General features: G+C 42.3%; 2 non-coding genes and 14 pseudogenes across 2 annotated transcripts; all 16 read right to left on the bottom strand.

Moving 5' to 3' along the window:
- Positions 1-3,196: 3,196 nt before the first annotated feature.
- LOC136739948 (U5 spliceosomal RNA) lies at positions 3,197-3,311 on the bottom strand. The gene has a single exon (XR_010813021.1). It is a non-coding gene; the product is annotated as a U5 spliceosomal RNA (small nuclear RNA).
- Positions 3,312-9,797: 6,486 nt separating this feature from the next.
- LOC136739775 (uncharacterized) lies at positions 9,798-9,916 on the bottom strand (annotated as a pseudogene).
- A 217-nt stretch (positions 9,917-10,133) lies between these two features.
- Positions 10,134-10,252, bottom strand: LOC136739697 (uncharacterized; annotated as a pseudogene).
- A 216-nt stretch (positions 10,253-10,468) lies between these two features.
- LOC136739913 (uncharacterized) lies at positions 10,469-10,587 on the bottom strand (annotated as a pseudogene).
- Positions 10,588-11,128: 541 nt separating this feature from the next.
- Positions 11,129-11,247, bottom strand: LOC136739876 (uncharacterized; annotated as a pseudogene).
- Positions 11,248-11,461: 214 nt separating this feature from the next.
- Positions 11,462-11,580, bottom strand: LOC136739927 (uncharacterized; annotated as a pseudogene).
- A 214-nt stretch (positions 11,581-11,794) lies between these two features.
- On the bottom strand, positions 11,795-11,913 carry LOC136739836 (uncharacterized; annotated as a pseudogene).
- A 542-nt stretch (positions 11,914-12,455) lies between these two features.
- Positions 12,456-12,574, bottom strand: LOC136739875 (uncharacterized; annotated as a pseudogene).
- A 214-nt stretch (positions 12,575-12,788) lies between these two features.
- On the bottom strand, positions 12,789-12,907 carry LOC136739926 (uncharacterized; annotated as a pseudogene).
- Positions 12,908-13,121: 214 nt separating this feature from the next.
- On the bottom strand, positions 13,122-13,240 carry LOC136739901 (uncharacterized; annotated as a pseudogene).
- Positions 13,241-13,456: 216 nt separating this feature from the next.
- LOC136739846 (uncharacterized) lies at positions 13,457-13,575 on the bottom strand (annotated as a pseudogene).
- Positions 13,576-13,788: 213 nt separating this feature from the next.
- LOC136739842 (uncharacterized) lies at positions 13,789-13,897 on the bottom strand (annotated as a pseudogene).
- A 215-nt stretch (positions 13,898-14,112) lies between these two features.
- LOC136739793 (uncharacterized) lies at positions 14,113-14,231 on the bottom strand (annotated as a pseudogene).
- Positions 14,232-14,440: 209 nt separating this feature from the next.
- Positions 14,441-14,559, bottom strand: LOC136739639 (5S ribosomal RNA). The gene has a single exon (XR_010812961.1). It is a non-coding gene; the product is annotated as a 5S ribosomal RNA (ribosomal RNA).
- Positions 14,560-14,774: 215 nt separating this feature from the next.
- On the bottom strand, positions 14,775-14,893 carry LOC136739789 (uncharacterized; annotated as a pseudogene).
- A 215-nt stretch (positions 14,894-15,108) lies between these two features.
- On the bottom strand, positions 15,109-15,227 carry LOC136739833 (uncharacterized; annotated as a pseudogene).
- Between the last annotated feature and the right edge of the window lie 477 nt (positions 15,228-15,704).

The following is a 15,704-nucleotide window of genomic DNA, read 5'->3' as shown; positions in this document are numbered from 1 at the left end:
AATAAAAATAAAATAAATAAAACCCTGCATTATGTCCACAGATATTTGGGGATTATATTTATTTGTCATAAAAATACTGTGCTTTGACCATACAAATTAAGATGAACAGCCAACACTGAATCAAAACTGAAGTTAAATTATATCTGGTTTAATTTATTTTGTGATTTGGGGGATTTTATTGTAAAGCACAACACACAATAAATCGTTCTTACAAATGCCAGTCATGTATGACGAGTTTTTAGCGCCCTCACCACCACCTACCATGTTATAAGAGTATGTTAGAAGTACAACACATTAATAACTTAAACATTAATTTCAAATATACTGTGATTGTATATATCAAATAGCATGTAAAGACTTTAATGTTTTTTTTTTTTAAATAAACATTGTTACCAGTCATAATGATCTGCGCTTCATGGACAGGCCATCCACCTTTTGGAGGTTTGTTCGTGTCTCTCCACTCTGCTCTGAAGTTTCGAGTCGTCTCTTCGTCATCATCAGCAATGCTGAATAAATCAAAATTGCGAAAGCAAGCAGTGGGAATCACGCTGTAAGAGTCTTTGTCGACCCCGCTTTCCCACTTCACCAACGCGTGCATCACCGCCATACTACCTTCACCTTCTCGTCCGTTTTTTCTGCGCGTTTTTCCCCCGACAAGTCACGGCACAAAAAACAGTCCCGCTCTGCATTCTGGTACTTGGCGTTCTTAATAACACCAACAGGGTGTAATCGCATAGACCACTCGAGTATAAAGTACTACATATCCCATCTGTTACAGTTTTTTTTCTTCTTCTGAAACTGCAAGCGCACTACATAAAGTTTGGCAAATGAAGAAATTTGGATGATGAGTTTACAATCTTATAAACAGTATTTAAGTAAACCTAGATATGCAATTCCAAAAAGAACAGCATCGAGATGGAGAAACAGGATAAAAAAATAATAATACAATGTTTATACTTTTTGTATTTTAATTACAGTATGTAATTATTGCCTTTTGATTTACATTTACAGAAAAAGAACGGCGGCAAACGTGGACTACCCAACAAGAAGCAACAAAGTTACTAAAATATCAGATTCTCAGGTAAGCTTCATGCAGCCATACATGTATAATTATAAAATCAATCCAAAAAATAGACCTTGTTTACCCTACAACTGATTTGAGTGTTAATTCTATTTAAGATATAAAAAAATATTTTGTTTTCTGAACTAATAATCTGTGAACATTCTATTATCTCTATAATTTTAATTAATACATTTATTTTATTATTGGTGGAACATTATATTTTTCAGCTCAGATGATTTCACGTACCATCATTTTTTCTGTTAATAAATGTGCAAAAACAAATCAGATGGATAGGCCCCTACATATGAACATTAAGTTAAAGGCCTAGAGTGAGTGTTCTTCACTTCCAGTCATGGCGGGCCACAATCCAGCTCTTTGTAACTCATCAACAACCAAAGACCTGGGAAAAGGGTTAAATGGCTTCAGTTAAGCCAATTAGGTAATTAAGAGCTCAACTGGAAAAAAAACAGCAGGCATAGGGGTACTTTAGGACCACAGTCACTGATATAACCTACAATGTTGTTGTAATGAAAATCAGCAGACAGTGGGCCTCCTCCAGGACTAAGGTTGAGAAGCACTGGTCTTGAAGACCACAATAACAATTGACCTCAAGGGCTAGGGATATTCGAGGTGATGCTAAACCAGTCCTGAATGTTTAAATATAATGTTATTTTCTTGTAGTGTGCCGTTGCTGTTAATGCAACCAGTTATATTGAGCCATCAAATACAGAAGCTGACGAAAGACATCAACATGTAAATTTAGTTGTAAATTTAAAGTGTGTGTGAAAAGTATTTTGTATATGGAGATTAACCCATAGTTTCACAGATAAATTGTGGACCAGTGATATTCAGGATCTTCAAAACAAGTCCTGAATGCTCAAACTTAACACTTCTTTTTTTAGAGTGTCGTTGCTGTCAATCCAGCCAGTGATGTGGAGCCATCAGATACAGAAGCTGATGAAAAACAACATGTAAATTTCCTAAATTAATATGGTGCATCAAAATACTTATTTAGCACTTTCAACTGTTTCTTTGTGATTCCTAAAATTACTTTACAGGCTGGGGCTGGGGGAAGACACTGCGCCCGCCTGGAGAAGCCTGTACAAGCCCCCCTCAATAAGAGAGCTGGCAATCTGCAGTGGAGGGTGTTACACACCATTATTGCTGTCAATTCTTTTATTACTGTTCTTAACCCTGCTGTGTCCGACGCCTGCCCATTCTGTGCTCAGAGAGAGACCGTGTTTCACTGTTTCAGCACTTGCTCTCGGTTGTCACCCATTTTTAGTCTTTTAACTCGTCTTTTTACTGATCTTAACCTGATTTTTAACACAAAGGTTTTTATTTTAGGGGCGCGATACACCAGAAAGACCAAACATGTGGACCAGCTGGTAAACTTCTTGCTGGGCCAGGCTAAAATGGCCGTCTATAAGACTAGGAAGAACAGAGTGTGTGGGGAGGGCAGTGAGGATGCAGTGAGAGTGTTTGCCATGCTGGTCAAGTGCAGAGTCAGACTAGAGTTTAACTATTACAGGCTGATGAATGATTTGGAGAGTTTTGAACAGGTCTGGTGTATTAATGATGCCCTTTGTGAATTGTATGACGGGGAGTTGGTTTTTATTATGTAATTCATTTATAGGGTTTAGTATTTGATGGTTGTTTTGTTGTGTGTATTGGGTTGCTTTCTTTAAAAGTGTACAGATCAGTGGCGGAGTTAATGCTTGTTGGGGGGAGACAAACAAAGGGGAACACTATTTTTTATTTATTTATTTATTTTCTTTTGTATGAATTATTGCGTGTTGCAAACAGGCAATGAAGTCTGATAAAAGTCAAAAAGTCTCTCTCTCTCTCACACACACACACACAGCCAGCAAGACACACAGAGCCAGCCAGCTCAGCGATGACATCACAAACATCTCTCTCAGGTGACTCCTATGACATCACAGAGCACGTACATTCCGTTGCTTGCCGTCTGTCAACCACTCAGTCACTGCCAGCCAGACTGGCTGGCTGACTGGATGGTGGGGCTGCTTGCTGCTGCTGCGTACCTTAGCAAGCTTATTTGCTTGACCGGCCTTCCTCCTCCGCCCACATGCCCACCTATGTCCGATCTGCTGTTCACCTGGATCACAGCTCCGCCCCAACAAGGCAGAGCCTCCCAAGAATGGTACAAACTCACCCACGATCCCCTCCACGGAAAGCTATAGCAAAAGGCAAAAGCATTATACGTAATGAAGAGGAACCCGAGTCCAAGACACATCCGACCAGCCATACATATTTGTGTGTATTAAAGATCACATTTTATTACATTTAGATTTTCTGTACTTTATTACATCTTTTTGTGATTTTTAAATGTATTGTTTCTTTTCCTTATATATGTATGTATGTATGTGTGTGTGTGTCTGTGTGAAAGTGTATGTGTTTGTGTGTCTCTGTGTGAAAGTGAGTGTGTGTGTGTGTGTCTGTAAGTGTGTGTGTCTGTCTCTGTGTTTGTGTGTCTGTCTCTGTGTGAAAGTGAGTGTGTGTGCATGTGTCTGTCTGTGAAAGTGTGTGTGTGTGTGTGGGTGTGACAGTGTGTATGAGTGTCTGTCTGTCATGTAACTCGCACATCTGTGAGGGCACCATTTTTGCAGAAAGAGATGTACACATTTTGGAGCAACATATGCTGCCATCCAGACATCATCTTTTCCAGGGACGTCCCTGCATTTTTCAGCAGGATAACGCCAAACCACATTCTGCCCAGATTTCAAGCGCATGGTTGCGTAGGCAGAGAGTGCGGGTGCTAGCATGGCCTGCCTGCAGTCCTGACCTGTCTCCGAATTGAGAATGTGTGGCGCACTATGAAGTGCAAATTAAGACAACGAAGGCCCTGTGCAGTTGCGCAGCTGAGGAAATGCATAATGGATGAATGGGGGAAAATCCCGCTTGCTAAACTTAACCAAGTGGTGTCTTCAGTGCCCAAGTGCTTAATAAGTGTTATTAAAAGAAAAGGTGATGTTACATAGTGGTAAATAGTCGACTGTCCCAACTTTCTTGGTTTCTTTTCACTGCTAATGAGATGCTGTTAAGTGAGTTTTCAGGAGCTCTAATCGTATTGATGAATTCATGCAGCATTTGTAATTGAATTTCAAAAAGAAATCCTTGCTGTCTGGCCTGTGTGTATGAGATGTACTCTGTCAATCTTTGGCTAACAACTGAAACATTGGTAGAACAGAAATGGCAACATAAAAAAGAAAAGTACATTTTAAAAGAGCACATTAAATAGGATGAATATACAGTTTTTTACAATCACTTTGTCACTCATTTCAGAACCTTGATGTCATTTTTCAAAACTCTAGACACAAAACTCAAAACGGTCATCACTTGTAACACTGCACAATACAATGTTTTGAACATTGGACAGCCTTTCATATCTTTAAAGAAACCTTGCACTTGCAGACTTGTTGGTTCAAATAACTAATTTATCATGAAATACCATAGTAACATAGTAACACAGAAGATACCGATAGTTTCACTGTGTAGTTGTTCGTACAATCATTAAATATTGTAGTACAAAATATGTGATACATGTTTCATTATGGTACTACACATAAATACATCACTGTAAAAGGACTAGTAGAGAGAATACTACAGACACAGTGGAATCATTGAACAAAATCTGAAATGTATTGATGCAATACAATCAAATCACACCATAGGTTTCTTTGAATCCATGCAACAATAATTAGCTACAAAAAAGAACAAAACTACAGTAAAATGTCAACTGCAGTGTTCCTCACCTGGCTTAGTGTAAAAAGCAAAACAAAGGATTGATTACTGTACTTCTAAATTTCCATCAGCCCTGTGTTCAGGTTCAGGTTCTCACAACCATTTTTCACAAGAGGCATCTTGAAACTGAACATACCTGAACATACTCAGTCATCAGCTGCTTCACTCTGTCTGCATTTCTTTCAAAAGGCACACTATACTCTGTGCTACACATTGGTATGCAGTATACAGTCATTTGACAATTGAGAGTAGCCTAATGTTTAGTGCATGCTGAAGACTTGCTGCTTCTCAGTACGGAAATTTCTGATGATTGAGGCCACAGTTGATCCTGAGTTGATTCTGAGGTTTGATTGAATCATTGTAGCTGCCTCAGTCATGGTCATGCCATGATTTACAACATGCTCTACAACTATTTCTCGGATTTCACTGGACACTATTTGCTGTTGCTGCCGCTGTCTGGTCCGTGGCCTTGTCCTCTACCACGTTCCCCCAACACCTCTCAAATGAGGCCCATGGCTGCCTCTCTGGTGAGGCCTAAGCCCTCCTCTATGACGAGGCCCACGACCACCTCTCAGAAGGGGTGCATGTCCCCTTCCATTCCTTTGACCACCACGTCTTCCTCCTCCCACTGCTTGACCTCTATTGTGACCTGGATGACTTGCCGGCTCCATGTTATCACTGTGTTGCTGGGGTGGATAGCACTCATTTCACTCGATACTCGTACCACAATGTGAAATCAATCATCAATAACCAGTTGGCAGTATTGGAAAAGCAATTACAAGGGCCTGCATACATACAGTAATGTCAAATCTGATGTGGAAGAACAATCATCTTCAACCAGGTTGGAGCGTTAGTTGCAATGCCTTTAATACACGCAGCGTGGAGAGGAACAGTGACTCAAGTAGATCCCAAAGTCGCTCTGCCTTCATTTTAACAGTCAGAGCTTTTATACACAAAAATCAAAGAGCTGGTTATAATCAGAAAGTCATTACTATGTTATCTTAAAAGTTAGCTAAGCAGAATTTATATCATTATAGGACAGAGTTCATAGATCAACACATGGATTAGGGAGCAGGCACTTCAATCATACTGTTTGACATTGTCTCCAAGATTCTCATCGTAAATAACAAACAGAAATCAAACTACCTTCTGGCCTGACCTTCTAGCTTGACCTTATCTTTCTTAAGTATACAAGAGAGAAAAACAGGTATTAGAGAAAAAATTTCTAACTTTCCTTCCACACTGCACACATGGTGTGGAAAAGTGCTACATGATGATGAATGATGATGAAATATTACATCCATAGATAATGTAGTCCAACTGGTTCATGCTCCTCGTTTATTGATGTCAATGGATCTCATTATCCTGAAACTTTCATGATCGAAACATGGAATATTGTTTGTCAGTTTCCATAAAATTATGCATTAAGAGTAATGCAACAGTCACTTATCATTTTGAGCAGCTGTATCAATTGATAGTTAGATCTTTGTAATGAAATGAATAGACAGTGATCTCAGATGTAATGTGTGAATTGCATTTTGAAATGGTAATACTTTGATGTTAAGTTGTGTCATTTTAGTTCAATGAACAAATGATCTGAGGTTGATGTGTATTGTATCCAAGCAATTGTAAAAAAGTGTTAGAGTTTTGAAAAATGTGCATTTTGATCATCGGGTGTGAGTTTAGTGTCAAGAGTTTTGAAAAATGACATCAAGGTTCTGAAATGAGTGCCAAAGTGATTGTAAAAAAGTGTAATATCAGGGGACAGTGGCTATTAGTGATCTGGCCTTCCGTGGCCTCTGTATTAATGTAACAGGTCACATTGTATGTGTACACTGATACTTGATAGTATAATATAGTACAAGTAAAAAACATACATAGGTATCATAGAAGTATTTTGCAGAAATGATTATGGATAGTTATCAAAATGGAGAGGAAATGCTAAATCCAGTCTCCCCAGGCTGAGCTTCTATTGCTGCACCTGCTGGCCCCACTATATGGATAGAGCCACACCAAGTACAAGAGTCTCCCCATTGCTATTTATATCTCCCTATCCAGTCTTCTATAGGTGTCAGGGTGGGGTGCCTATTCCCCTGCATGCTTTGAAACCTATAGCACCTGGGACGCACACTTGGGATCCGGTTCCTCTGCCCCTCACATACACATGAGGAATCCTAGGTGCTCAATACGTCATACTGTCTCTTTCATCTCATGTGTAAACTATGGACAAATACATGACTAAACGTGTTAAGTTACTTTTCCCAGAATGCTTTGCGCCACGATATGCAAATAACGGGGACTATGATTGGCTCCCTGACATTACCCACACTGCGACTGATGCTACCCATTTCACTACCCAACAAAGACCCATAATATGCGTGTGTCTGTCTGTCTGTCTGTCAAAGTATGTGTGTGTGTGTGTCTGTGTGTGTCTGTGTCTGTCTGTCTGTGTGTGAAAGTGTGTGTGTGTCTGTCTGTCTGTCTGTCATGTAACTTGCACATCTGTGAGGGCACCACTAATGCAGAAAGAGATGTACACGTATTGTTTATTTTCCATATATATGTATGTATGTATGTATGCATGTCCAATTGCTTTGACAATACAAATGAATTGAATTGAGAGGGAGAGAGAGACAGACAGACAGACAGACAGAGAGACACACACACACACACACACACACACACACACACAGAGAGCCAGCCAGCCAGCTCAGCGATGACATGACGAGCCTCTCTCAGCTTACTGCTATGACAGCACAGAGCACGTACATTCCGTTTAACAAATCGTTAAACAAAAAAGGTTATAAACACATTGACTACAATACCGGTTAGTAAGACGAAGGTGAGTCTCTCGTTAGTATTATTAGTCAGACATTAAATAACTACGCAGGTTAGTATTTATGTCAGGTAACTTCTCGTTATATATATATCAGTCTCATTTACGTTTAGGTGCCGAGAAAGATCCTATTTGTTACCACAATTTCCCTTAACTGATTATTATTCAATGATTGAGGATAGGCAGGGCCACCAATAATCTAATGTCTATTAACTTGTGTCAATTTCAGACTAAACAGTTAAACAGGAATGAGAAGATATTTCTCGGCGTTGACAGATTTTATTTCTAAAATTATCAACAAAACAGTTTAATGCAACTCACATTTATATTTAAGAAAACTAAATGATATTACACATTCTAGAGTTATGAATCACAGATTAACATTTCTAATTGATTTCTCAAATGTCATGAATCACAAACTCCAAACTGTTAAACTTATGTGAACTTCGTCGCAGAGAGGCCTCTCTGGCTTCGGGCTCAGATAACAGCACACGGCACGAGGTCCGTGTGGTTTGGAACAAAGGCAGTCCGGTTCGGCTTTGTCCAAGAACTTCCACTCAGTCGATGCACCTGGAAGTTGGGGTTTCGCGAATGTAGAGTCTTTTCCAAACAGATTTTCCATTGGTTTGAAGGCTCCAAGGTTGTGCACAAAATCTTCTTTGTAAGCAGGGTTCCACCGTAGTTACTTGAAGACAAAGTCTTTGAGGAAAGCAGGGCCCTGTTTGTTCCAAGGGTCAAGTTTCTTAAGACTCAAATAGCTATTTAAGTGACTGACACTTTGGTATTCAGTCGACTTAGTCAATTGTCCAGCTGTAAAACTCCACTGATCAGGTGGGTCTGTAAAGTTATTTATTTAATAAAGTCCTTTAAAATAATTATTCGCTCAATCTCCTTCTCCCAGTTTAACTCTTCTGTTGCCGGCAAAGACTTGGTTGGTTTCTGATTCCGGTTCTGGCAACAGAGCTACAGGTTGAGCTGTGGCAGCGAGTTTCTGGTTCAGGTGAGAGAGAGAGAGAGAGAAAGACTGTCCGCTGTTCCTTATAGTCTGTCAGATCAGTAGGTGATTGGTCCCTGAGTTCTTGAGATTGGATTTCGGTTTCAGCCCCCAGTGTCCTATTGGAGGGAGGCTTTATTTATGACTGATGTCAATCCATGCCATCTTTTGGAAATGCCGGTTGGCCTGGGTTCGTAGCTCTATGTCGGGATTTCGGCTCTCATCCACTTCAAAGAGTTTTTATCACCTACAGGCCCCTTTCTCCAGACATCTCATAGCAGAATTCCAAACTATTTGGCCTCTTCTCGGTGCCATCCTCCCCAAAACTGTCACTTTGATGCAAACCAGTTCCAAGCTGATGAGCTAAGGAAATCTGATAACTTTGGGGGGGGAGAGGTCTTCTTTAGAACAGTGCTTCAGCTCAGAGCCCAAATGCTCTTATCCAAATACACCCAACATAACGCTACATATGTATGTATGTATGTATATATGTGTAGAAGGAAAATTAGAAATTATTTTCTTACACCTGTTTTTCTCTCTTGTATACTTAAGAAAGATACGGTCAAGCTAGAAGGTCAGCCCAGAAGATAGTTTGATTTCTGTTTGTTATTTACGATGAGAACCTTAGAGACAATGTCAAACGGTATGACCTACGTGCCTGTTCCCTAAAACCATGTGTTGACCTATGAACTCTGTTCTATAATGATATATGTTCTGCTTAGTTAGCCTTTAAGATAACATAGTAATGACTTTCTAGCATGTATGGATGTATGTATGTATGTATATATATATATATATATATATATATGTATGTATGAATGTATGTATGTCCAATTGCTTTGACAATACAAATGAATTGAATTGAGAGGAAGAGAGAGAGAGAGAGAGAGAGAGAAAGAGAGAGAGAGAGACAGACAGACAGACAGACAGACAGCTCAGCGATGACATCACGAGCCTCTCTCAGCTGACTGCTATGACATCACAGAGCACGTACATTCCGTTGCTTGTCGTCTGTCAACCACTCAGTCACTGCTAGCCAGACTGTCCCTAAGACAAAGTGTACAATACTTCAATTATATCTCCTCCAGACAGATAAAGAGTATTAAGAGCTACGATAAAGTTACCCAGGAGACGTAAAAAGCTTGCATCACCTGGTATTTCCTGGAGGTCACCCATCCAAGTACTAACCAGGCCCTGGCCCGTTTAGTTTCCAAGGTCTGACGAGATCGGGCACGTTCAAAACGGTGTGGCCGCAAGCCAAGAGGCCTGGCTGCATGATGTCTCTAAAAGGCTGGAGTGTATTGACGGAACTTCCAGCAGAAAAAAAAAAAAAAAAAAGAAAAATGGATGGAAAAATATCAGTGCAGCAAAGGGTGTTGACAGTAGCTGGGTACGTGTACAATACTTCAATTATATCTCCTCCAGACAGATAGAGAGTATTAAGAGCTACGATAAAGTTACCCAGCAGACGTAAAAGCTTGCAGCACCAGGTATTTCCAGGAGGTCTCACATTCAAGTACTGACCAGGTCCTGCCCCGTTTAGCTTCCGAGATCTGACGAGATCGGGCGCGTTCAGGACGGTGTGGCCGCAAGCCGAGACGCCAGGCTGCATGATGTGTCTTAAAGGCTGGAGGGTATTGACGGAACTTCCAGCAAAAAAAAAAAGAAAAAAGAAAAATGGAGGGAAAAATATCAGTGCAGCAAAGGGTGTTGAAATTAGCCGGGTACGTGTACAATTCTTCAATTATATCTCCTCCAGACTGAAAGAGAGTATTAAGAGCTACGATGAAGTTACCCAGGAGACGTAAAAAGCTCGCAGCACCTGGTATTTCCAGGAGGTCACCCATCCAAGTACTGACCAGGCCCTGCCCCGTTTAGAATCTGAGATATGACGAGATCGGGCGCGTTCAGGACGGTGTGGCTTCAAACCGAGAAGCCTGGCTGCCTGATGTCTCATAAAGGCTGGAGGGTATTGACGGAACTTCCAGCAAAAAAAAAAGAAAAAAGAAAAATGGAGGGAAAAATATCAGTGCAGCAAAGGGTGTTAGAAAGTTGCCGGGTACGTGTACATTTCTTCAATTGTATCTCCTCCAGACAGAAAGAGATTATTAACAGCTACGATGAAGTTACCCAAGAGACGTAATAAGCTTGCAGTACCTAGTTTTTCCAGGAGGTCACCAATCCAAATACTGACCAGGCCCTGCCACGTTTTGCTTCCAAGATATGACAAGATCGGGCTCGTTCAGGACGGTGTGGCCGCAAGCCAAAAAGCCTGGCTGCATGATGTCTCTTAAAGGCTGGCGGGTATTGACGGAACTTCAAGCAAAAAAAAGAGAAATGGAGGGAAAAATATCAGTGCAGCAAAGGCTGTTGAAAGTTGCCGGGTACGTGTACAATTCCTCAATTATAACACCTCCAGACAGAAAGAGAGTATTACGAGCTACGATGAAGATACCCAGGAGACGTAAAAAGCTTGCAGCACCTGGTACTTCCAGGAGGTCACCCATCCAAGTACTGACCAGGACCTGCCCCGTTCAGCTTACGCGATCTGACGAGATCGAGCGCGTTCAGGACGGTGTGGACACAAGCCGAGAAGCATGGCTGCATGATGTCTCTTAATGGTTGGCGGGTATTGACGGAACTTCCAGCAAAAAAAAAAAAAAAAGAAAAACGGAGGGAAAAATATCAGTGCAGCAAGGGATGTTGAAAGTAGCCAGGTACGTGTACAATACTTCAATTATATCTCCTCCAGACAGAAAGAGAGTATTAAGAGCTACGATAAAGTTACACAGGATACGTAAAAAGCTTTTATCACCTGGTATTTCCAGGAGGTCACCCATCTAAGTACTAACCAGGCCCTGGCCCGTTTAGTTTCCAAGGTCTGACGAGATGGGGCGCATTCTGGACGGTGTGGCCGCAAGCCAAGAGGCCTGGCTGCATGATGTCTCTAAATGGCTGGAGGGTATTGACAGAACTTCCAGCAAAAAAAAAAGAAAAAAGATAAATGGAGGGAAAAATATCAGTGCAGCAAAGGGTGTTAAAAGTAGCCGGGTACGTGTACAATACTTCAATTATATCTCCTCCAGACAGAAAGAGACTATTAAGAGCTACGATGAAGTTACCCAGGAGACGTAAAAGCTTGCAGCACCAGGAATTTCTAGGAGGTCACCCATTCAAGTACTGACCAGGTCCTGCCCCGTTTAGCTTCCGAGATCTGATGAGTTCGGGCGCGTTCAGGACAATGTGTCCGCATGCCAAGAGGCCTGGCTGCATGATGTCTCTTAAAGGCTGGAGGGTATTGACGGAACTTCCAGCAAAAGAAAAAAGAAAAAAGAAAAATGGAGGGAAAAATATCAGTGCAGCAAAGGGTGTTAGAAAGTTGCCGGGTACGTGTACATTTCTTCAATTGTATCTCCTCCAGACAGAAAGAGATTATTAACAGCTACGATGAAGTTACCCAAGAGACGTAATAAGCTTGCAGTACCTAGTTTTTCCAGGAGGTCACCAATCCAAATACTGACCAGGCCCTGCCACGTTTTGCTTCCAAGATATGACAAGATCGGGCTCGTTCAGGACGGTGTGGCCGCAAGCCAAAAAGCCTGGCTGCATGATGTCTCTTAAAGGCTGGCGGGTATTGACGGAACTTCAAGCAAAAAAAAGAGAAATGGAGGGAAAAATATCAGTGCAGCAAAGGCTGTTGAAAGTTGCCGGGTACGTGTACAATTCCTCAATTATAACACCTCCAGACAGAAAGAGAGTATTACGAGCTACGATGAAGTTACCCAGGAGACGTAAAAAGCTTGCAGCACCTGGTACTTCCAGGAGGTCACCCATCCAAGTACTGACCAGGACCTGCCCCGTTCAGCTTACGCGATCTGACGAGATCGAGCGCGTTCAGGACGGTGTGGACACAAGCCGAGAAGCATGGCTGCATGATGTCTCTTAATGGTTGGCGGGTATTGACGGAACTTCCAGCAAAAAAAAAAAAAAAAGAAAAACGGAGGGAAAAATATCAGTGCAGCAAGGGATGTTGAAAGTAGCCAGGTACGTGTACAATACTTCAATTATATCTCCTCCAGACAGAAAGAGAGTATTAAGAGCTACGATAAAGTTACACAGGATACGTAAAAAGCTTTTATCACCTGGTATTTCCAGGAGGTCACCCATCTAAGTACTAACCAGGCCCTGGCCCGTTTAGTTTCCAAGGTCTGACGAGATGGGGCGCATTCTGGACGGTGTGGCCGCAAGCCAAGAGGCCTGGCTGCATGATGTCTCTAAATGGCTGGAGGGTATTGACAGAACTTCCAGCAAAAAAAAAAGAAAAAAGATAAATGGAGGGAAAAATATCAGTGCAGCAAAGGGTGTTAAAAGTAGCCGGGTACGTGTACAATACTTCAATTATATCTCCTCCAGACAGAAAGAGACTATTAAGAGCTACGATGAAGTTACCCAGGAGACGTAAAAGCTTGCAGCACCAGGTATTTCTAGGAGGTCTCACATTCAAGTACTGACCAGGTCCTGCCCCGTTTAGCTTCCGAGATCTGATGAGTTCGGGCGCGTTCAGGACAATGTGTCCGCATGCCAAGAGGCCTGGCTGCATGATGTCTCTTAAAGGCTGGAGGGTATTGACGGAACTTCCAGCAAAAGAAAAAAGAAAAAAGAAAAATGGAGGGAAAAATACCACTGCAGCAAAGGGTGTTGAAAGTAGCTGGGTACGTGTACAATTCTTCAATTATATCTCCTCCAGACAGAAAAAGAGAATGAAGAGCTATGATAAACTTACCCAGGAGACGTATAAAGCTTGCAGCACCTGGTATTTCCAGGAGGTCACCCATCCAAGTACTGACCAGGACCTGCCCCGTTCAGCTTACGCGATCTGACGAGATCGAGCGCTTTCAGGACGGTGTGGACACAAGCCGAGAAGCCTGGCTGCATGATGTCTCTTAATGGTTGGCGGGTATTGACGGAACTTCCAGCAAAAAAAAAAAAAAAGAAAAACGGAGGGAAAAATATCAGTGCAGCAAAGGATGTTGAAAGTAGCCGGGTACGTGTACAATTCTCCAATTATATATCCTCCAGACAGAGAGAGAGTATTAAGAGCTACGATAAAGTTACCCAGGAGACGTAAAAAGCTTGCAGCACCAGGTATTTCCAGGAGGTCTCCCATCCAAGTACTGACAAGGCCCTGCCCCGTTTAGCTTCCGAGATCGGGCGCGTTCAGGACGGTGTGGCCGCAAGCCAAAAGACCTGGCTGCATGATGTCTCTTAAAGGCTGGAGGGTATTGATGGAACTTCCAGCAAAATACAAAAGACAAAAGAAAAATGGAGGGAAAAATGTCAGTGCAGCAAAGGGTGTTGAAAGTAGCCGGGTACGTGTACAATTCTCCAATTATATATCCTCCAGACAGAGAGAGAGTATTAAGAGCTACGATAAAGTTACCCAGGAGACGTAAAAGCTTGCAGCACCAGGTATTTCCAGGAGGTCTCACATTCAAGTACTGACCAGTTCCTGCCCCGTTTAGCTTCCGAGATCTGACGAGATCGGGCGCGTTCAGGATGGTGTGGCCACAAGCCGAGATGCCTGGCTGCATGATGTCTCTTAAAGGCTGGCGGGTATTGACGGAACTGCCAGCAAAAAAAAAAAGAAAAATAGAGGGAAATATACCAGTGCAGCAAAGGGTGTTGAAAGTAGCCGGGTACATGTACAATTCTTCAATTATATCTCCTGGAGACAGAAAGAGAGTATTAAGAGCTACGATGAAGTTACCCAGGAGACGTAAAAAGCTTGCAGCACCTGGTATTTCTAGGAGGTCTCCCATCCAAGTACTGACCAGGCCCTGCCCCGTTTAGCTTCCGAGATCTGACGAGATCGGGCGCATTCAGGACGGTGTGGCCGCAAGCCGAGAGGCCTGGCTGCATGATGTCTCTTAAAGGTTGGCGGGTATTGACGGAACTTCCAGCAAAAAAAAAAAAAAAAAAGAAAAATGGATGGAAAAATATCAGTGCAGCAAATGGTGTTGACAGTAGCTGGGTACGTGTACAATACTTCAATTATATCTCCTCCAGACAGATAGAGAGTATTAAGAGCTACGATAAAGTTACCCAGGAGACGTAAAAGCTTGCAGCACCAGGTATTTCCAGGAGGTCTCACTTTCATGTACTGTCCAGGTCCTGCCCCGTTTAGCTTCCGAGATCTGACGAGATCGGGCGCGTTCAGGATGGTGTGGCCGCAAGCCGAGATGCCTGGCTGCATGATGTCTCTTAAAGGCTGGAGGGTATTGACGGAACTTCCAGCTAAATAAAAAAGAAAAAAGAAAAATGGAGGGAAAAATATCAGTGCAGCAAAGGGTGTTGAAAGTAGCCGGGTATGTGTACAATTCTTCAATTATATCTCCTCCAGACAGAAAGAGAGTATTTAGAGCTACGATAAAGTTACCCAGGAGACGAAATAACTTGCAGCACCTGATATCTCCAGGAGGTCACCCATCCAAGTACTGACGAGCCCTTGCCCCGTTTAGCTTCCGAGATCAGACGAGATCGGGCGCGTTCAGGACGGTGTGGCCGCAAGCCAAGAGGCCTGGCTGCATGATGTCTCTTAAAGGCTGACGGGTATTGACGGAACTTCCAGCAAAAAAAAAATGGATAAAGAAAAATGGAGGGAAAAATATCAGTGCAGCAATGGGTGTTGAAAGTAGCCGGGTACGTGTACAATACTTCAATTATATCTCCTCCAGACAGAAAGAGAGTATTAAGAGCTACGATGAACTCACCTAAAGGATTATTAGGAACACCATACTAATACTGTGTTTGACCCCCTTTCGCCTTCAGAACTGCTTTAATTCTATGTGGCATTGCTTCAACAAGGTGCTGAAAGCATTCTTTAGAAATGTTGGCCCATATTGATAGGATAGCATCTTGCAGTTGATGGAGATTTGTGGGATGCACATCCAGGGCACGAAGCTCCCGTTCCACCACATCCCAAAGATGCTCTATTGGGTTGAGATCTGGTGACTGTGGGGGCCAGTTTAGTACAGTGAACTCATTGT

The sequence above is a fragment of the Amia ocellicauda genome, unplaced genomic scaffold (genome assembly GCF_036373705.1).
Source record: "Amia ocellicauda isolate fAmiCal2 unplaced genomic scaffold, fAmiCal2.hap1 HAP1_SCAFFOLD_62, whole genome shotgun sequence".
NCBI lineage: Eukaryota > Metazoa > Chordata > Actinopteri > Amiiformes > Amiidae > Amia > Amia ocellicauda.
Note: the sequence above shows the minus strand (reverse complement) of the source record. Positions and strands in the feature narration are given on the sequence as shown.